General features: G+C 48.0%; 1 protein-coding gene across 5 annotated transcripts in view; it reads left to right on the forward strand.

Annotated features, from left to right (window-relative positions):
- The first annotated feature begins 7,691 nt into the window (after positions 1–7,691).
- KTN1 (kinectin 1) overlaps positions 7,692–21,523 on the forward strand; it is a 77,400-nt gene continuing 63,568 nt past the window's right edge. For all 5 annotated transcript variants that reach the window (XM_084207654.1, XM_084207656.1, XM_084207658.1 and 2 more), the window contains exon 1: positions 7,692–7,812. The gene's annotated coding sequence lies outside the window, so the exon portion shown is untranslated. The remainder of the gene's footprint in view (positions 7,813–21,523) is intronic.

Genomic DNA, 21,523 nt, shown 5'->3' on the forward strand with positions numbered 1-21,523 from the left:
TACTGATCCTTTAAGCCTTATCTGGAAAAACAATATAGTAATAGCAGTCCTGTGTGTTTGCACAGAAAAGGAGAGGTGATGCTGGCAGAGCTCTGCTAATTCACTTTGCAGGGGTCACAGTCACATTGGAGACACCAGCAGTGACATTAGCATGTCCAGACCTTCAGTGCAAGCTCTCCAGGAATTAGAGCATGTGCTGTGATGCCTTCACTGCTGTGTCAGCTGAGCTGTGACACCACCACAGCTCTTAGCAGCTTATTGTACAACTAAATGCAAATACAAGGAGTCAAAGAAGGCTGCTGACCAATCACTGAATTCCCCCTAAAACTGAGTTTTGGCTGAGTGATCAGCAAGATAGCACGACTGACACTGGAATGAGTCTGCAGGGCACGCAGCTCGGTGATTAGTCAGTTCTCATTACCTCTTCCTCCAATTAACGTCAGCAAATCAGTGCTCCTGAATCAACGAGGACCTCAGGAGAAACAGAGCTTCCCCAAAACGCTGCCAGATGTCAGCAGAAGCTCCAATCCCCCTGCCTTGATGATGCTGTACTTTTAACACACATAATTAACTGCTAACACCGTCCTGTTTCTGTCGCTCCAGCCCTTCGCCCGTGCTCTGCTGATGAATGCTGTTGGTGTAGCTGTGATGGAGGAGTCTGTGCCCAGCTCTGCTGCCTCATGCTCCTGCACTTCATCTCATTTCCATGCTCATGCCAGCCAAGCAGGAGCCCAGCCTGAGATCCCTTTTGTTACAGCTTCATCACTCCATTTGGCTCTTCCTCCCTCCTCCTTGCTGTCTTTGCAGTTTCCTTCCAACAGCATTTGGCTTTTCTGGTCAGCCTCTGGATGTGGGAGATGAGTTCATTTCCCCCATACTTTCCAGGATGCTATAGGGAATATTTTTATATATTTTTGGTATCTGCAGCTGTGGAGGAAGCTCACTTGTCACAGTGCCCTTCATTACAAAAGTATTATTTTTTTCCTCTTTTTTTTTTCCCCGTGACTTGTCAGGAATAATTAAATGCTGTGATTGCTTTGGCCTCCCTTCAATGGGCATTTACCCAACTCATAAATACAAGAGTAGCTCCCCTGAAATCTGTTTCCACTCAGGTAGAGTTGTGAAGGTTTGCTCAGTGATGCTCTGAGGAAAACAAGGAACCCAGATGGGCTTGAGTTTGGGAGTTGGTTGTTCTCTAAAACCCAGATAGTGTTGCTCAGATCAATTAAGATTTGCTTATTAACATGAAAAATACATTCATCCACAGGTATTTTCACAGTTCCCTTTGCTCCCAAATTGGCATGGGCAGTGCTGCTGTCCAAAATAAATGAAGTGTGTGAAGACAGACAGTTTAAAGGCATTGAGGAATTTCAAACCTTTTACATCTCACTCAGCTTTCACCTAATTTGTTAATGGGTATGTTTTTCCCTGTGGGAAAATAAAGCTTTTCTCTCTGACATTTTATAAAGGAGCTAAAAACCCTTCTTTTGTCCCTTTGGGTAAAATCAGTTGAATTGGCTTTTCTGGTGCCTTTCTGTTTTCCCTAGAGAATCTGAGTTGGTTCTTAACCCTTTCTGTGCCCCAGGCCTTATGAACAGTATGACAGAAACCCTTAGATACCCTAGAAGTCTAGGCACAATGTGGGCAGCTGTGGGTTCACTAGGGAGAGGTTTATTACTATGTAAAAAAAAAAATTAGATATATAGGTGAAGAGAAGGATATTTGCTTATTTTAGGTGTGAACTAAAATGCAGAGGGATGCAGAGTGAGTTTGCAACATTGGGAATTTCTGGATCTCCTGGGGCACCTGAGAACAGGATGTGTCCTCAGACCTAAGGGTTTGTGAACATTTCCAAGTCTCCAGCCACCCTTGGGACACAGGTGTGTGTCACCACCAGGGATGGCAAACTGGGGACCTTGGTGTGACACTCATTGCTCCAGGCAGGTGGATGCATCCCCTGTGAAACCTCAGACAAAACACTTCCATTTTAACCTACTCTGTGGTGGCAAGAGCAGCTGGGATGGCTCCTGTGCTCTTTGATCTCTCCAGACAGGCTAGCAGGGTGTTTGCTGCACATTTCCTTAGAAGTTTGTCACAGCCTGACACACGCTGTTCCCGCGATGCCTCGCGCAGCTCGATCAATGTCCTTCCCTGGCTGCAGAGAAGAACGTGCTGAGCCAGCCTTGCAAGCTGCTCCAGCCCTGGGACACCTGATCCTCAGGCTGAAGGAGCCCTCAGAGCATGAGGTCTGTCTGACTCTGCATTTCTTTTTTTTCCTCCCCTGTCACTGTCATATATTCTGAAAAATCCCTTTGCCAGGATTTCTTCTCCTGGGAAGCTGAGAAGCCTCAGAGAAAAAGGAAAACAATATTATCTCATTTTTCTCTCCTGTGTTTTGCTGCTTTGGAATGTGGCTGGAAATTGTTTATCCAACATATGAATTGTTTTTATTTAATGACCAATCACAGTCCAGCTGTGTCAGGACTCTGGAGAGGGTCATGAGTTTTTAATTAGGATCTTGTTAAGCCTTCTGTAAGTGTCCTTTCTGTATTCTTTAGTGTAGTTTTAGTATAGCCTGCTTTAATATAAGTACATAAAATAATAAATGAGCCTTCTGAGAACATGGAGTCAGATTCTCAATTCCTCCTTCCTCCTGAGGACCTTGAAAATACCACTCTCCCCATTTCTCACTTCATATTCTGTTTGCTGTCCATCCTGCCACGTTTCAGGGGCTGAGGAGGGACACTTTGTGTTGGTGTTGCAAAGGTTTTTCTTTGCAAAGGAAAACACCTTCATTCCATAGGTATTGATGAAGAAGAGCATTAATTTAAACCTGCCCTAGATTAATGTAGAACAGCATAAATAACAAGCAGGTGCTGTGAATGATGAATGGGAGAAAAGGATTTGGACTGTCACTGCTCCACCACACAGGGAGTGTTTTACAGGAGACAAGGTGTTTTCTGTGACATTTCTGCATTTGCTTTACTCAATAACCATTAACTGTCCACTCTTAAAAAATCATCTTCTGTTAGAATGCCACCAGGAAAGAAGAGGACAATTTGGAACTTGCTTTGAAATAGCATTCTCATGAGAGTTCAAAGCTTGGTTATTATTGTGCTGCTTGGAAAGCTGCTTTTCTGTCCAGCTTCCCTGTGATCCCTTTAGCTCTATCTGATACCAAAGGCTTGAGATCTCCAGATTAGAAATTAAATTCCACCTCTCTGGCCCAGACCTGATGACCTGCTACAGTCACAGCAAATAGGTTTTCCTTTACAGTGAGTACTTCCAGTTAAAGCTGTTGCTTTTTGGTCAAAATTAAACTTTTTTTGGGGAAAAAAAAAAGATAATTAAAGCCATGCACGTGTAGGAATAATAATTGACTTGAAATTGAGTAGGAATTATTCAGAATGATGGCAGGCCCTGATCTTGCAGGGGTTTAGGTGCTTGTTTTGTTCTGCTGGCATGTGTGAGTACACAGGATGGTTGGGAGGGCTCTGTCCTGGGGGATTTAGGGGAGGCTCTGGCACAGGCAGGAGCTGTGCAGTTGGGACAGCTGGGTGGGATGCAGCAATTCCTGCTGCTGAGCTGGGTGTAAACCACAGCATCCCAGGGGTGGACAGGTCTGGTTTGGGTGTCTGGTGCAGGAACAGCAGCCTGGGGAGGGCAGGGAGGGATTTTCCCATTGAGATTTCTGCTTTATTTTGCAAATGTAAAAACTGGGAGTGACTGGTGTCAGGCCTGTGCTGGGAGGTGGGGACTGAAGGGCCTCAAGGGAAACTGGCAGAAATCATGATTTCAGTGTGATCAGTGATGTCAGACACTGAGATGGGCACTCAGCTGTCTGTGTGTCTCTAATTGTGCTGCTCATATTTTGAATGTGATAAAATTGAACAGTACAGTTTTTAAACCAAATTTTGGGCTTTTCAGTACTCTGTTACAGTGATGAAATCCAGAAATGGAAGGTGACTGTAGTTTTTAAATAAATATTTTTTTCCAGTGAGCTCTGAAACAGTTTTGAACAATTCACTTAATTAGCTGGATTTCCAGCAGTACAAAATGTGACCATCTCAATTTAATTAACAGCATATCTTCATTGTGGTTGCGTGGGGATTTTGTGGAGACTGTAGTAGCCTGATGGATTTTCATCCTGCTCACATACAATGTCATGGTTTAGATTGTTGGTTTTTTATTATGAGCTTTTACTCTTCTTGCAAGAATTTCCACTGTCATTTCTGCTGACAGATGCTGCTTAGGACAGATTTATTTTTTTTCCCTTACAGATGAATTGGATCAAACATCTTTTTCCATATAGCTCAAGTTTCCACAATGGAGTTACTCCTAGTTGACTACTCTGAGAAGAAAATTGTAGTCATTTTTGTGACCTTCTTTAGCAGCAATTGAAATGTTTTTTAGCACGTGTGCATATAATCTATTCATTTCCACTTCCTATCAATTGCAGGGATTCATGATTATAAATAGTATAAAAATTTTTAATGCAAATAAAGAGAGGGAGAGAGAGAAAATCCAGCATTTGGTCTTTTTTCTTTTCCCCTAGCTGGATTCAGTGAGGTGTTGAAACACGCAGGGCGTTTGTTTCAGGCTTTGATAAGAATCTCTCACATTCTTATATAAAATGCTAAGTTAACAATAATCAGCCCCCATGACTTGCAGCCCTGCTCAGTGCATAGCTTGCCTTTCTCTTGGGCTTCCTCTGAGCCCAGAGATCTGAGGGCTTTTTCCCTGTGATCTGGGAAAGCAAAATTCCGGACTAAACTAATGACTTGGGGCTCCTGCGGAATTTTAAAGCCTTTTCTCTTTGCCCATGAGTGGCTGCCTAATGTGAGTGGGATTTCAGTGGCTTTTTTAAAATTTGCATTATTTCCTCCCTGCAGTCAGGACATTCAGCACCATTTGCCTGCCTGGTACAGGACTGGCTCTCTGGTGAGGTTTTCCACCAGGTTTCCCAATCCACACAACTGAGATAGTTTATGTTTTGGGTATTGGTATCTGACACAGGATTTTAAAGCATTTTCAGGTCCTTAGTGCTGTGATGTTGAGGCAAATCTGTAAGATGTGAAGGACCAGAGACTTCTGAGCTGGTTGGAAGTGGAATGTTCTCAGCTGAAATCCTTCAAAGCAAGCAGTGACCATCCAGCAAGGAAATCAACTCTGAATCCTGGAAGGAAGAAGAGGAGAAAGTTCTGAATCATAGAATCAGAGCATATCCTGAGTCAGAAGGGACACACAAGGATCATGAGTCTGACTGCTGGCCCTGCACAGACCCCCCAACAATCCCACCCTGGGCATCCCTGGCAGCTCTGTCCAAACACTCCTGGAGCTCTGGCAGCCTCAGGGCTGTGCCAGCACCCTCTGGGAGAAGAACCTTTCCCTGATCTCCAACCTAAACCTCTGTTGGCACAGCTCCAGCCGTTTCCTCAGGTCCTGTCACTGTCACAGAGAGCAGAGATCACTGCCTTGTGTAGCTGTAGCAGCTGGATTTGCACTCTCTGCTCTTCCATTGCAGCTCCACTCCTGGCAGGAGGGGCAGCTCTGTCCCTCCAATGCCCTTCCCAGGCTCGTGCCCCCAATCTTTTTCTGTTGGCAGGACCCTCACTCACCGTGAGGCAGCAAATCCTATTCCTGGGAGGCCGTGGTTTGCTTCTGATGCCAGCTGGAAAACTCTACTGTGGACAAAAGCAATTAAACATCTGCAGAATCTGCTGCTGCTGAGCCCTGCCACCAGTCCTGGAATGGTTAATATTAGGAAGATTTGGCCTTAAATTTTCACCTTGGAAGCGCAGGGTGGGGGATGCTGCCTTTGGCTGGATCATGTGCTGCTCTCAGCAGCCGAGTGACCGGCCGGGATTGCTGAGCCAGGGAAGCCCCGGGATGAAGCAGCAAAACGCTGCCTGGCCAGCCGATGGCCGGCCGCACATTCCGTGTCCGGCCGCCTCCCGGGCCCGCTCCACCTCCCAGGCAAAGGCACAGCTTCCCTCAGGCAGCATCCACCTCGTGCCGCTGCCTTTGTCTGCTCCGGAGAGTTTGGGAATGCGGCGGGATTGCAGCTGAGTGCCACGCATGGCTGGCCAGGAGGGGAATGCTGAGCTCTCCCCGCGAATCCTCCTTTGATAGCGAGCGCTGCGGAGCGGGTGATTTCTCAAAGATGCTGTGGGACAAATAAACAAATGGCTCGCTCTGAGCAACAGGGCCTGGAAGTCAAAGCAGGCTCCTCATTGCCAGAGGTCAGGAGAAATGATGGGAGGGTGCAAAGCCCTGGGGGGATGCCAGCATCCCTGCTGGGCTGCAACCCGACCCTGGGGATACCTGAGCAGCACCAGAACTTCCCCGCAGCCGCCGCTGGCTCAGCCGTGCTGCTGAGCCGAAAACTCTGCATTTTCTTGTGCTTTCCCCAATGTGTTTGGGATTCTGGGAAGCTGAGGGTTAATGTCAGTCTCACAGCAGTGGAGCTGGACGGGTGCCCACGGTGGCTTTTTGGGCAGTTTCGCTGTCCCCGAGGAACTGAGAGAGCAACAGTTTCCATCCCCGTGGGTACCCACAGAGCCGTGGTCAGCCGCTGAGCTCCGGCAGGAGAAAGCAATCTGCCCTGGGAGCACTTTGGGAAGGATCCACGTCAAAAGGAAGAAGAACTTGGGGCTCTCATAAGTCAGAGCTGAAAAAATCCAGTTAATCTCCCTCCCTGCAGACTCCACAGCTTGCTGGGATGTCGCTGAGTAAGCCCCTGGTATGTCTGTGCTGCAGGCAGGGCTGCCGGGCAGTTTTAAGACATTTAAGGGAAATTGAAGGACAAGCTCTATTCCTGGTCATGAGGAGGTGTCTGGTCTCTTTCATGTCCTGGAGGAGGCTTTGGGGCGTGCTCTGCTTGCCTTGGGCCCCGGGGATCCTGCACCTGTGCCAGCTCCGGGAAAGGGCGTGGAGAGGGAATGGTGGGAGCTGGCTGGAACTGGGGGCTGGATGGGCGATCCCTGCGCCCGGTGAGCCCGGGCAGTGGGATCCCTGCACCGGGCAGGTCCGCGGAGAATGGCCCCGCATACGGGTGGGGAGATCCCCGGGGAGACCTGCGTGCGGGAGGCGATTCCCAGGCTCGGGTGGGGTTTGCGTGGATGTGTTCCCTGCGTGAGGAGAACCTGCATGGGAGGATCCCTGTCCGTGGGTGGGGTATGGTGGGGAGATCCCTGGGCATCCCCCTCGATGTTGGTGATCCCTGGGGATCCCTGCCTGGTGAAAGTCTAGGTAGGCGATCCTCAGGAACAGGTGAGGGACTGCAGCATGGGGCAGCTTGGGGATGGTGGGATCCCCGCGTGGGTGGGTGATCCCTGGGGATCTCCGCGTGGGGATAACGTGGGTGGGTGATCCCCCGGGATCTCCGTGGTGATAACGTGGGTGGGTGATCCCCCTGGATCCCCGCGTGGGGGGAGCTCGGTGGGCGAACCTCAGGACGAGGTGAGGGATCCCCACGTGGGGAGCTCGCGGGGCGCTCCCCCAGCGCACGGCGGGCTGCGGGTGATGCACCCACACACGTGGCAAAGCCGGGCGGGCGCTCCCCGCTCCCGGGGCTCCCCCGCGGCAGGGCTGTGGGTGCCGGGCAGGGCCGGGCGGTGCCGGGGGCCCCCGGCCGGGGCGGTGCCGGTGCCTTTAACGCGCGGGGGGGCGGCCGCAGGCGCGGCGGACGTGCGGGGCCGCCTCCTCCCCTTCCTGCCGCCCGCGCCGCGCAGCACCGGCCGCTCCCGCTCCGTCCCCGCAGCCCGGCCCGGCACGGCACGGCCCGGCCCGACCCTGCCCGCCGCCGTCTCGGTGAGTGCCGCCCGGGGAGCGCCGCGGGCCGCAGCGGGGCCGGGCCCTCCCGGCGAGGGACGGCGGGCCCAGGCCGCGGCGGGCCCGGGGCTGCGGCCCGGCCTGGGGGGGTGGTCCGGGCGCGGCCCCACGGCGGGGAGAGGCCGCTGCCGTGGGGTCGGCGGGGTTCGGGGGGCTCCGGTGGGGCTTCGGTGCTTCCCGAGCGCATCTCCCCGGAGCCGGGTGAAGCGGGGCAGGCACGCCGTGCCCGCGGTGCTCCCGGAGCCCGCTGCGTTAAACCGCCCGCCGAGGGGCGGCTGGGCGACAATTGCCGCCCGCAGTGGGGTTTGGAGCGTTCCCCGTGGCTGCCGGAGCCCCGGGTGAGGTTTGGCGAGAGGCGGCTGCTGCTGCAGCGCCCGGGTGGCCGTAGGAGCTTTAATGAGCATTGCGCTTCATTACCGCGATCCGGGCCGCCTCCGGTGCCCGTGCGGGTGTCGGATGCTCGCAGATGCTGCTGCCCACCCTCGCAGGTGATGCTGTCGGCGGTGTTTCATTCCGGAGGTTGCCCGTGTCCTTCGGTCCAGCCCCGGTACGGGTTGTGTGCGGCTCTGTTAACCCTGGGGGTGTTGATGCCCCCATCACCGCTCCTCTGCTCACGGCTGACTTCCTTCTTCCACCCTGCAAGTTATGGAGAAGGAAAGAGGAGTTAAGGTGGCAAAGCTGCACCTTTTGTACCCGGCTGCCTTCAGCTGATGAAGTATTTTAATTGAGTAGGTGGTTATTAAGAATATCGTAGCTTAGTGTCTTTTCTGCATTAGACAGTGACAAGTTCTGCTCTCCAGTGATGTGCATCCACCCGTGTGCTTTAGGTTTGTCATTTTATGACCTTTTTTTCCCTCACACCCCCACTAAGGCAGTGCTGTGTATTTTGAGGTTGCTGTTAGAAAGCCTCAAAGATAATTTCTCACTTTGTGGAAGAGGAGCTGAGCTGATACCCTGCTGTAGCTCTTTTCTGTTTAAAATTCTCCCTTTTTTACCCCATGTTCCTTTAGTGTTTCCATTGCTGCCTCTGTCCACCAACACAAATGGCATTTAGTTGATACAACTATTCCATTTAGCATCTCTTTACCTATGACAAGGCAAAAATCTCTCGCTGGGCAGTCCAAACTGGTTGCTGCAAAAGTTGAGAAGGGATTCAGTTCCTGTGTTCCACCTCCTTTCAGATGTTTTTCCGTGCCTCTTCTCTCTGTGGATCACTATCATCCTCCTGTTTGGCTTGGGCTGGAAGCATTTCTCTGCCTCGTGGACCTCTTGCCTGTAACTGTGCTGTAATTTCTGCCCTCCAACAGGCCATGCAACTCGCTTTACCACATATTTTTTCTCTTGCCTCATATGCTGATGCTGCTTTCTGGATACTGTGATTAAAATAACTTTTGTGTGTAACTGCAGCAGTGAAAGGTTGGGGATTGGAAAGAAACACTAATTCTCTGGTAGAGTTATTACCAAATATCTTTTTTGGTAGTTTTTTTCCTACCACCTCCCTTTTCTAGCTGCTCTCAAGAAGATGCTTTCTGCTCTCAGAAATAGCAGCGATAGGATCTGAAGGACACAGTGAGATTGTGAATTTATCCTTTATCCCCTGTCACAGACCTGATGACTACTTTGTTTCTGACACCCCTTGAAGAAAAGGGAAGGACTTAGTCAAGCCTGTGTAAAGCTGTGGTGTTGCTTGGTTAGCTCTGTTACAACTTTCATTTGCGTCATCTGCTCTTGCTGTTGGAGATTTGGTGGTTATGGCTCGAAAATGTCTAATCATTCTTGACCCTGGGTGCTGGCTAAAAAAATCCCTTAGGAACTGGAATTGCCTGTGAATTTCAGAGGTGATGGCCAGGTCTGTGTTTAAGCGACACTCAAGACCCTAAAGTGTGAGGACACAGGGGACAGGACGTGTGTTTTATTTTAAGCATCGAACTTGGTTGCTCCTAATCCCTTCCCGTGCTGCTGCCAAGGCACCCACCTCTCACCATTGACTTTGTGAGCCTTCAGCTCCCAAGTTTAGTTCCCCGGTCATAGCCCAGTGATGTGCCTGAGTGAATAGTGTGAATGCCCCCTGTGCTGTCCCGTAGGGATGGGGAGGAAGCAGAAGGCAGAGTGGCAGGAGGAGGAGGTAATTCTTCATCCCACTCTTCATCCCACTCCAAAAGCTGTGGCAGCAACCCAAATCAAGTTTAGTTTCCCTGTTTTTAGCACCCATCCGTGCTGTGGATGCCTTTCATAGCATTCCAAGGTGAAACTCGATCAGTTTATTCTTTTTCCAGCTCTGCAGGAGAGCTGTTGGAGAACCTCCTTGAAGTCTCCAGCAGTTGCTGAATTTCCATCCTCACGGTGCTTATGGCCTGTTTGTGTAATTTGTTTTTGGTTCCAGTGTTTCCATTTGGTTTAAATGATTGTTTTCCCTCCCTGATGTAATTAGAGCAGTTGGATCCCCTCTTGACCCCTTGTTTTCATAGGTTAAACAAGTCGAAGTCTTTAAGTCTCCCTGAGTTGTTGTCTTATCGATATTCTCAGGATTTCCTTGTCAGTGACAACCTTTTGCCTTTACCCATCAGAACCTTCTTAATATAAAGGGAATTTTATGCATCTGTGTTTAGCACTTCCTGCTCTGCATTGGCAAAGCAACAGGATTGGGCTATTTTTAAAAGAAGGAATATTTTGGAGGGGGCTGTTTGCTGCACTAAGCTCACAAACTTTTTGACATTCCTCGGGTGATTGTTTCAGGCTAATGAGACAGGGAGTTGCTGGGCTAAATCTGTCCCAGACAAATCACTTCTTGTTAATGACTGTGCATAAACTATGGAGATGATAAATTGGAGAATTACCAGCCCATGACTCCTAGGAATCTGCTTCTCCTCTCATGTTATACAAGATGTCCAAGCAAATAAAACACATGGAGACTTTTTTAAAAAAAGAAGTATTTATTTATGTTTTTAGAAATGTAAAAGCTTCTTCCTGTTCGCATGCCTGAACTACAGCTGGTGGCAGGAGAGAGGGTACTTGGGAGCTTTGAAAACTTCCTATTTCTTGCCAGAATGGAGCCTTTAAAGTATTTTCTTATAATGTGGACTCTTTGGCACTTTTTCCAGGCTGATGCCTGTGGTCTGCACTTTGGGAACGCATCTGTGCCTGCTGGCGTGGGCACTGCCTTAGAGACTGATTCCTGCTTTTTTTTTTGCCCCCATTTCCAGTGATTTCAGAGCAGGAGCAGCAGCCCTTTCATGGATAAGCACCATGCAGTGATCTGGACTCTGCTGCTTCCAGCTGAGGAATTGTTTTTTACCTGGTGGAGGGAAGAAGCAGAGTGGATCCAGGTGCTGCTCTGAGATAGTGCACAGCCATCTGTAATTCCTGCCATTCCTCTGCAAGATTTTTTTTTTTCCTCTCTCTGTGAGAGCTAAGTAGCACCTAGGCTGGGTTCCCTGTGTTTGAACTCATCCTCTCCTGGTCACTGCCATGCCTGTGTACAGGACTGCTGCATCTAATTAGATTATATTAGAATGAATAAGTGAATCTCAATAAATGAGCTTACAGGGGCACTGTTGGGTCAGCTCAGTCCCTAAATATAGGTCCTGGGCAGAGGGCAGGCTTGGTGCAGGATCTCTCCATGAAGCAAAATTAAACAGATCTCCTGGGAGTGCATAAATTCTTCTGCCTTGGCCATCTTGTCAGCCTGGATGCTCCAGTGTCCTGGTACAAGAAATACCAAAGTCCACCCAAATATGAAGATTCTTTAATTGAAGCTTGGGTGTGGAGTTGGAAGGGGAAGTCATGGCAGTGGAAACTCTAATAATCTGAAGTGCTAAAGAATGCAAATCTCATGATCCTTTTTAATGCTTCCAATTTAACTAGAGGTGAGGAGGTTTTTTTTTTTAAAGTCTCTTAGATACTGTTGAAAACAGGGAAAAAGAGGAATGTTATCCATTACATGAAAACTCTGGAAACAATCTCTAACTGCACTAGCACAGATAAAGAACATTATCTCCTTGCCACTGTGTGGTGCAGAGAAGTAGTTTCAAGCTTTGTGGCTTCAAGTAGTTTCAAGCTTTTTGGGTGCTTCAAGCCTCGAGTTTTGCTGTGGAATGAGTGTGGGGTGGGAGGGAAAGGTGCTGTAAGGTTTGGGGTAATCAGAGTTATTTCTTTTCAGCTCTCTTTTCTGCAATGCTCTGTTTTTGTTTGTGCTTACCACAATCCACAACTCTAAGCTGCTGTTACTGAAGAGAAGTAAAAGTAGTTTCTTCCCCTTTTCTTCCCATGAAAATTTAGAGGAATAGCACTTTTTTCTGTTTCAGATGAAAGCTCATCTTTGCTCGTGCATCACTGGGGCTGCCTTGTAACTTGGGGAAAATGTCTGTAAATCAGTCATGTGGACAAGCTACTCCTTTTGTTACACTGGTAATCCCTATTATAAATAGTGTTGTCCTCTGTTTACAGCTCTTTGCTCTCAGGTGTGCAGGGTTTTCAGTGGTAGTGAAACACAGGGAACAGCTTTTCTTGCAGGGTTTTTTCTCTTTTTCCATTGGATAGTCTTCCTTCTGGCTGATCCCTCTGCCTGGCTTCCTTGTCTGGATCTGCTCACAGCCAAGCAATCCTGCAAATCACTGCCCTGCTGGTGCTGCTGCATCACAGCTCCCCTGTTGCAGGAATCATCTTTAAGCCCTTTGATGCTGTGAAGTTGAGGAAATAGAGCAAAACTCCTGTTTTCCTTCAAGTTGCAGTTGAATGACTAATGGAGGAGCATCAAGGAAAGCTCTTTGTCTCTCAGAAGAGGTGTGCTGATGTTATCCAGCAAAAACAAAGTTCTGATTTTGGGATTACACCTATTGATTAAATAGGTGTCCTCCTCAGCCTGCCTGTCTGGTGTCCACCTTGCCGAGCATGTGTTGAATGACCCAGGGAAAATCAAGCTGGAGTTCAGAATTACGTGGGTGTCAGAGGCTCTTAAAGCCTGGTATATTTATGCCCGTGATTCATGGTGCTTCCAAAAACAATCCAGCTCTCATCCTGCAGAGGGGAAGTACCTCAGTCCAGCATTATCAACTTTTGCTTAGCTGCCAGAGCAATATAAACTCAACCCGAGTTATTTTGGGCTCCTTATTCTTTTGCTTCCAAATCCCACCCTGCAAGTTCTGTGTAGAAGAAATGCTGGCTTAATTCTGTTTTACACTCTTCTGCATGGCCTGAAAATGGTAAGCAGGGTATTTTATTTCAGGATTGTGACAAATTTTAGTACATCTCATTCCTTTCTGTGGTGTGAAAAGGTGTTTTTTGTCCGCCTGCTACCACACAGGAAGGAAGTTGTTGAGTCTGGGAGATAAAAGTTTTATCTCCTCCCCTGCAAGGGACAAGCTGCCCACTCTTAGGTTGGGACTGCTCTGCTCTGCCCTGCTTGTAGTAGGGCAGAGAGGAAAATTTTCATGGGAAAATGTGAGTGGACTCAAAATGTGTTTGTAAGTGCGTAGCTGTCAAGGAAGATGATGACTAAGCTATTGCACAAGGTGCAGCTCTTCAGGGAGCTCACCAGGGTTGGACTGGATCATGACTGACTCATAAGAGAGCCTATAATATCAGTCTGCTCCTAATTTCATTATTACTGGTTTGATCTGACCACTGGCCATGACTACTTTTCTTTCCCAGTCAATTTGCTGTAGGGTTTTAAGTTGGAAAGTCTGCACTTGATGACAACAAATTAAAAAGTCCAATTTATTGGAGGAAGTGAATGGTTCCCAGGCCTCGGGTGGGAAGTGCTGCGTGGCAGGAGTGTTTAAGCTGATGTGTCTGGCATTTAGCTCACATGGGTGTTTCTCCATCTGGCACCTGCCCTGTGCTGCTGCCAGGCTCTGGCATGGCACTTACCTGCCCATTGTACAGAAGGGAAAGCACAGGTGAAGCACCTGCAGGTGAAGATGCCATGAGGTCACCAGCAGAGCAGCCTTTGTCCTGGTCCCATCTGTGACCTGAACCCTTGGCAGTCAGCTGGTGGGTGAGCTGCGTTGTCAGATAGTGACAGGACAAGGGGGAATGGATTTAAACAAAGAGAGGAGAGATTTAGATTAGGTGTTAGGAAGGAATTGTTCCCTGTGCAGGTGTGGGGCCCTGGCACAGGTTGCCCAGAGCAGCTGTGACTGCCTCTGGATCCCTGGAAGTGTACAAGGCCAGGTTGGACAGGGCTTGGAGCAGCCTGGGATAGTTGCTCCATGGCAGGGGGTTGGAATGGGATAATCTTTAAGGTCCCTTCCAACCCAAACCATTCTGTGATGGGACATGGAACTGCTTTCCTGCAGCAACCAGGACTGTTCCCGTGTGCCCCTTCCTTTCACGGTCCCTTCTCTGGTGTGGGTGGGAGGCCAGGGGTAGGGTTAGTGATGTTCTTCTTGCCTCCCAAACTAGTTTGAAAGGTTCCCTTGGTGTTTAGTGCTGCTTTGCCCTCTAAGCCATCACTTAATGTTGCAAATGGACATCCCAGCTTGGCTTTCACCTAGGCATTGCCTTAAATTCTGTCTGAAGACCTAAAAACAGGTACATGAAACCAGCTGCAGCATCTCTGCTGCTCCTCTTGCTTCAGCTCCAGGTATACCTGAGAGCATCACCATGGCTACAGCAGCTCATAGCCACTGGAGCTTTTACAGGGCATTTTCAGATCTGGGAAGGGATTGGGGTTTAGGGTGCTGTGCCAGGAAGGGCCCTTTCCCCCAGGACTAGGTGGGAACTCCTTTGCCTCCTTTAGCTTGCTGTTCTCCAGGGAGACTCTGTGTCCTGTTCTTGGAGCAGGCAGTGTCTGCACTTCTCAGGGGGTGTGGTGATGGGAACTGGCAGAAAATGGAGTTTACAGGTCAGTGCTGTATCTCCTGTCACACCTGCTGACCTTTGCTTGGTTCAACACCTGTTGGCAGCATGTGTGGCTCCAGCTGTGATGGAAGGACAAAGGACTGAGCTGCTTTTTCTCTTCATGCTGCCTGGTTTTGTGTTTACAGCAGTGGTGGTGGAGTTCCATTAAGCTTTACTTTTCCAAGCTCATGGAGAATTGTGCTGAGAAGGTTCCTCCCAACCCTGTCCCCAGTGTGGACAATGAACAGCATTGTCCAGAAGAGAGGTGGAGGTGGCATCTCAAAGCCTTGAAAACCACCAGGCTGCCTGGAGGATTTATGGAGGTTTTGTAAGGATTTTATTGGGTTCTCTGGGCTTTCCCATGGCAGCTCAATGGGAGTACTGACAGTTTTTCCTTGTTGCCTTCACCTAAGGTCACTTCCATATCTTCAGCCTGTGCTCCACTACCACTAGGATTGGGTTGCGTGCTAAATTTAGTGAACCTTTTTACAGCTTGGTTTGTGTGTGTAAAGCCAGAGGGGTTTTTAGCAGCTTTTAAGGAGTTAGAGCCTGGTTCAAGATGCCCAACAAGGCCAGGCTTTCTTTGCACAGGTGGCAGCACCCCAGGCCAGGTGTGGGAGGGTTCTTCTCTGCCTCAGTGTACTTCCACACAGGGATTTGCTGGGGTGCAGAGCCCGTGGGAGGGAGGGAGGGCTGTGGAGGCACAATTAGGACTTGCATAACATGGTCTGCAGTCTGAGGCATGTGAGAAGTGCTGGCGAAGGGGTTGGGTTTCAGAAGTTTTAAAGGCTTGTGAAAATTCTTGATCAGATGTTTCCATTACAATCCTGCCTTTTTCAGCCCCCCCCCCACCCTCCACCTCGAAGTTTCTACCTCTTCTCCTATGCTGTTTGTGGGCCAAAAGAAGAATTTTTTAGCTTCAGGTCTGGTGTACCTATTTCTAAGTAGATTTTTTAATCCCTGCTTGGCATCACAGGCTGCTGGAGTAATAGTTTGAGATAGAACTTAAGTTGGTTTAGATCTGTGTGGTTGCAATGAAGTGTTTGTTCAGTTCTTGCACACCAAATGAGGAGCAGATTGTGAGACAGCAAAGCAAAGAGAGTGAGAACCCAGAGAAGCATGAGAGAAATGACCTCAATTACTCTGCATTTCTGTTGCTGAGCATTTTTAGGCCTTTTTAACAACCTGGCATGTTCTTGAGTTCAGATCAGTGCCGAGCACGTTGGGGCGGGTGTGTGTGCTTGTGTTAGGAGGCTGTTTCGGGGACAGAACTCAGGGCTGTTGGGTTCTTGACTTGAACTCAAAAACTCTTCAAATATGCATTTTACTGTTTCCAGTTTCTTTAGGAGAAGTCTTGGTCCTTGTGGTGACAAGTGGAAAGAACCAGGAAAACTTTAGAGATGTGCTTTGAACACACCTTTTGCAGGGTTCTCGTGCAGTGTTGCCCAGCTCTCGCAATTGCACTGTATGTGGGGTTTGCAGTGAACTGGACTGTGGAACTGGGACCAGTAAGGAGAGTTGCAGCATCCCCTGGGCTGATGCTGCTGCTCAGAGGAACATTAGCAACCCTCAGCATCACTCACCTGGGGCATCAAGGTGGTAAAAGAAGGTGGTAAGGTGGTGAGGAAGGTGGTAAAAGAAAGCTCCTTCACTGTGTGGCTCAGGTGTGATTCAAGCGTTAAGCAAGTCTGGGGAGGAGCTGGAGCCTTTTCCCTGCTGCTGGAGGGGAGTCTGGTCCCCTCCTCTGGGTGTTTTAAGAGGTAAGTATTGCCTCAGGGTCTGCTGAAGCACTGCACTGATTCCTGAGAGCATGTGACCTTCCTAAGCTGCCTGCCAGAGCCTAAAGGCTGTGGGTGATGACACTGTGAGGTGACACCAGCTGTGTCTCATTTCTTGCTGTGAGTGCCTGCAGCAGACTGGGCAGTGAAGCACAGAGAGGTTAACAAGGTGAAATGAAGCTTTGTGCTGTTCATGAGCACATCTCCTTGTTGTGGAAGCTGAAGGATGGCATCTCAGTGGAGCTGTGGCCAGTGAAACTCTTGTTGTAGTGCAGGAGGTGTTTTGGACGATGATGAGCTGAGCTCTTACTGCTGCCCTTGATAAATGAGATACGTGCAGTGTCTCAAAGGAGAGCAGAGAAAGGCCTTAACACTTCACCTGCCTCAGCAGGGAATGACCACAGTTCAGCAGCAATTTCTAAAACTTCATGTTGTGCTTTCAAACAGAGTTAGAAGTTCCAGCTCATGATGCAATTTATACTTTGAAATGCACTGCTGTAACTTGTACGGTGCCAGTGCTGCAGGGATTGCTTCTAAAGCCTCTTTTGTTCCTAAACCATTTGGAAACTTTGTTTCTAACAGTATTAACAGCACCGTATTCTACAACATGAGGGATCTGGTTTGGATATAGAAGTGCTGTCTTTATGCTTGCATGATAATGTGCTTTAGGATAAATGTTGAGGGACAGCTTTGCTAGGGAACAGTCAAGCTAATTCATATCTACTGTGGAAGTTTGTTCAGCCTTCAGCTGGTGCAAGTTTCTGCTGGAGCATAAAGTCAAATTATCAGTGCTGTAGGAAGCCCCATCACCAGCAGGACTTTGTGGTCCAAATTCAGTCCTGAGCATACCTCTAAACATTCCCTGTGTTCAGAGGGTTTGTAAGTAGAGTGTGAACAGTGCTTTAATCTGGCAAATGATTTTAAATTTAATGCACAGTTGAAATAAAATCCACCCCTCTTTAGAGGTATCATTCCTAATGTGACTATGGATTAAAACTCATTGATTGCTACCAGCAAAAGAATGAAATAAAACACAGTGCCCCTGCTCCATGCAGAGGCTGCAGATTGACTATTACAGCACCGAGCACCTTGTTGGATTGAGGATTGAGAGTGTTTTCCCAACTTGCAGCCAAAATGCAGCCATGGCCCATTGCTGCCCATTTGTTCCCACGCCAGCATTGTCCTCTGGCTTCAGCCCCTCCCTGCAAGGTGGGAGCAGAGGAAGCTGGGCAGGGTCCTGTTCCTTGGGTGCAGCTCAGGGCAGCAGAGCTGTTCCTGCAGAGGAAGGGAGGGTAGCAAGTAATGCCTGCTCAAGCCTGGCTGTTTGGATTTTCCAGCGTTTTTGTGTCTTTCTGACCCACCACTGTGGTGTAGAGTGTTTAAAAGTAAAAATAGACCTGCTGATGCAGTTCTTAGCAGGCTGTGTGGGCTGAAGAGGAGGCAATTCCTGCCTCGTAGTACTCCCTAAATTCTAGTTTGGTAGTTGTGCATGTTGGTGATAATTTCCTTTATGATGCCTCTGTCAGCTTACAGGAACTTTGACTTCTCTGTGTTTAGTCTCTGTTCCTTCAGTCACCCAACCTAAACTGAAGCTGCCCTTTTAAAATCTTGGTGTTGAGAAACTAACTGCATGCCCCTGACTTCTAAACTCTTGGCACATTTGAGAATTTATTATCACTCTGTGAACTTTGGTTGTTTAACTGGTGGATACTTTCCCCCCCATTCTTTTATTGTACTGTGTGTGGTGACAAAGAAGAAAGAACTTCCCTGTTGATTCCTCTCAGTTTGCAGCTGAAGAATTATCAAGACTCAGTCTGATGACGGGGTACAGCAATCTTGTTTCACTTGCTGCCTTCTGATGCTCTCGTTTAGCTACATCTGTGCCACATTGGCGGTAGTTTTCTCTTTAGAGACAGCTGAAATCACTCAACTGCTTAGACATAATGTGTGCAATAAATAATGTCTTGAGACTCCAGGTAGTTAGAAGAAACCACATGAAAGCATCTAGATCTGATATAATTCACAATCACTGAAGTTTTGATTTCCCTCTGAGCTAACAACTCTCCTCTGCCTTGCAGCCTGTTCCCAGCACAGCTCAATTTCATTTTCCTCTAGGAATTTGGATAGATGAGAGCATCTGTCTGCTGCTGGCTTCTCCTTTTGTCCATTGCTCTTCAACAATAGGATTGTCGAGTCACTGAGAGGTTAACGAAGCTTTTTTTTTTTGTCAGTGGTCCAACCTCTTTGTATGGAACAGCACACTGAACAGAAATAATGGGAAAATCTTGTTGCTGGAATGACTGGGGCTGTCATTTCGTGATACCAGGGTAAAGACCTGCTTAAGCTTCAGGCTTGTGGCTGAGCACAAATCTCTCTGCAAGAACATTAAATATTAGTTTCTCTGTGTCTCCTTGCATCCAGCAGTGTTGGAGCAAGGGGAGGGAATCTGAACTATTACAGTCTCTTCCCATTTAGTATTTAGAATGGTTTTGTTAGGAGCCTTTTGGGGTTTGGCATTGGAAAAAGGGTGAATTGTAGCCCTTAATTATGAAGTGTGGGAACAATTGGAGCTGGACAGACAGGCAGCAGTCCAGCTCCTCTTCCTGAGAGAGCAAAGCTTTTGTGCTGTGCCATCCACTGCATAAATGGCTGTGCCGGGCTGTTGCTGCATTGATTGGTTTTGATCCCTTTTAGGAAGGGGTTTGGAAGCTCTAATTTTGGGTTTATCACAGTAGTCAGGCTCCTGCCCTGTTGCTCTGAGCAATCCTGTTACTGTGGCTGCCCCAAAGAACTTCCTATGGAGGGGGGGAGTGTGGGATTAAAACCCAGCTGTTCAATCCAGTTGAACTGGGACATCAGTGGCTTGGCTGGAAGGATGTGAAGTTGCTGTGCTCCTGCAGGGAATGGAGAGCTTTGAGGGGGAATTGAGCTTGGGATGGTGTGGGATGGGTGGCACATAGGTGAGCTGTGGCTTGCTGGATGCCACCTGGGACACTTTTCTTGCCCTGTCTCTTATCAGCTTGTGGATGAGGGCAGCCAGCAGAGCAGGGTGGCAGTGGGATTTACAGGAGTGTTTGCTGGTGGCAGTGCTCCAAGAAACTCTCACCTTTTCCCTCCAGAGCACCTCTCCAGGCTGGGCTTTCCCTGCAGTTCAGGCAAAGTGCACTTGTTATCACTCAGGCCTTGCTGCTGACCCCAGCCATGCCTCCTTTCCAGGCTCTCATTCCAGCAGACCTCATGCTGAAAAATGGAAAATACAAAACTCCTCTTTGGGACACAATTTCACTTTTTTTCTCCTTTTTAAAATTTTTTTTTATTTTCCCCTCCTGGGAGTTGCTGAGCCACCGTGGCTGGTGTATGCATGGCCCTGCATTCTCCTGTTGGGAATGTTAAAAATACCAGCTACAATTTTCCCTTTCCACATACCAAAATATATTAATGTGCTGCTGCTTTGATTAGTCATTTCCTCTTCTTTTGTTCCTTTCGCAACAGGGTAAAGGACAGCATGTGCACACTTGAGTAAAATCTTGTCTGGTTAAGAAGTCTGAAGCTAAATGGATTCTCTTAGGTTAATACCTGTCTTTGTTGGCAGAAGAATTCTGTTCTTATCCCTTTAATATACATTCAAAAATAAGTCTGGATAAAGTCACTTTTATGGTGTTCAGACTAAGAATATCTTTTGTGTGATTTATTTTTGTAGTGGAAAGAAACTCTAATATGAACAAGATTAATATTCTTAGATGAATTTAATATATTCTTGCTGGAAGACCTTTGGTGATACATTGCTATAGGAAATTTTCCAAATTCATTTATTTTGAGATTTCTTGTCTTCCTCTTGTGCCATCACTTCGGTGCACACACTTCTCCTTCCCAGAGCTCCTGTGAGACCTCATTCAGTGTGGGTGGAAACTTGGTGAAAGCAGCAGTGACACTGTTGGGCTGTGCATGGCTCAATTTGGGATAGTTCTGGCAGCCTCTGCACCCTCGGGGTGTGGGGGTACAAAGGTTTATAAATCCAACTTGCAGGGACCTGCTAAAGTTGCTCTGAGTGACCTGCTTGCCCTTGAAGGCTTATATTGAGGATATTTTTTGCTTCTCTGTTGCTGTAGCTGCCTTAGTGAGAAATTGGGGAGAAAAGCTTTAGTACCAGGTGGTCTGGAGAGCTGCAGAACAAGTGGTAGGTTAAAAACTTCCTTGTGTGTGCGTGGAGGAATTCCAGTGAATAAGCTAAAAAGTTGCCTGGTGAGTATAGTTAAGGGCAAAGTTGAGTAGAAATCCAGAGAATCTAGCAATAAATGAAGACTTCTTCTCAGTTATGTCCAAACTTTAGAAACACAATCCATAAACAAGATGCCATCCTCTTTAGCAATCTGTCGTGGTTTTCCTGTCGCTGCTCTGCCCTGAATTCAGATGGAGAACAGCTTGTTCCTGCCCGGGGAGGGAAAACTCAGCTGCTGGGGATGTGCAGAAAAGGGGTTTTACCTCTCCTGGGATGCACAGGCAGGTAATACACTCGAGTTTTCTCCTTGACTCTTTGCAGCTCTTGTGTAGAAAAACCTGGGTTGTTTTTTTGAATGAGCATTAGATTCCCAGTGCTCGGATGCCATTCATACTTTCACAGAATCTGCTAAGGCAAAAAAAAAAAAAAGCTGGACCAAAGGCCTTTGCTTCTTTTGTTTCTGTCTCCTCTTATTTTACATTTATTTTTTAAAATATTATCAAGAATTCATAATACAGGAATGTACATTTATATAGTTATATTTGCTGTATACACTGGGAAGCGGAAAATGTTTCATTCCAGCTGTTTTCTCTTTGCAGAGTGCTGTGAAGGTATGAGAGGAATTTGAGTTCTGAGAAGCTACTGCTCATACCTGCTTTCTGCTGTTATAGAATCATGGAATGATTTGGGTTTGGATGGGACCTTAAAAACCATCAGATTTCCACCCCATGCCATGGGCAGGGACACCTTCACTAGACCAGGCTGCTCTAAGCCCCATCCAAACTGTATTTGAACACTTCAGGGATGGGGCAGCCACAGCTTCTCAGGGCAGCCTCTGCCAGGGCCTCACCAT

This window comes from Fringilla coelebs (genome assembly GCF_963513975.1).
Source record: "Fringilla coelebs genome assembly, chromosome: 6".
In the NCBI taxonomy this organism is placed as follows: Eukaryota; Metazoa; Chordata; class Aves; order Passeriformes; family Fringillidae; genus Fringilla; species Fringilla coelebs.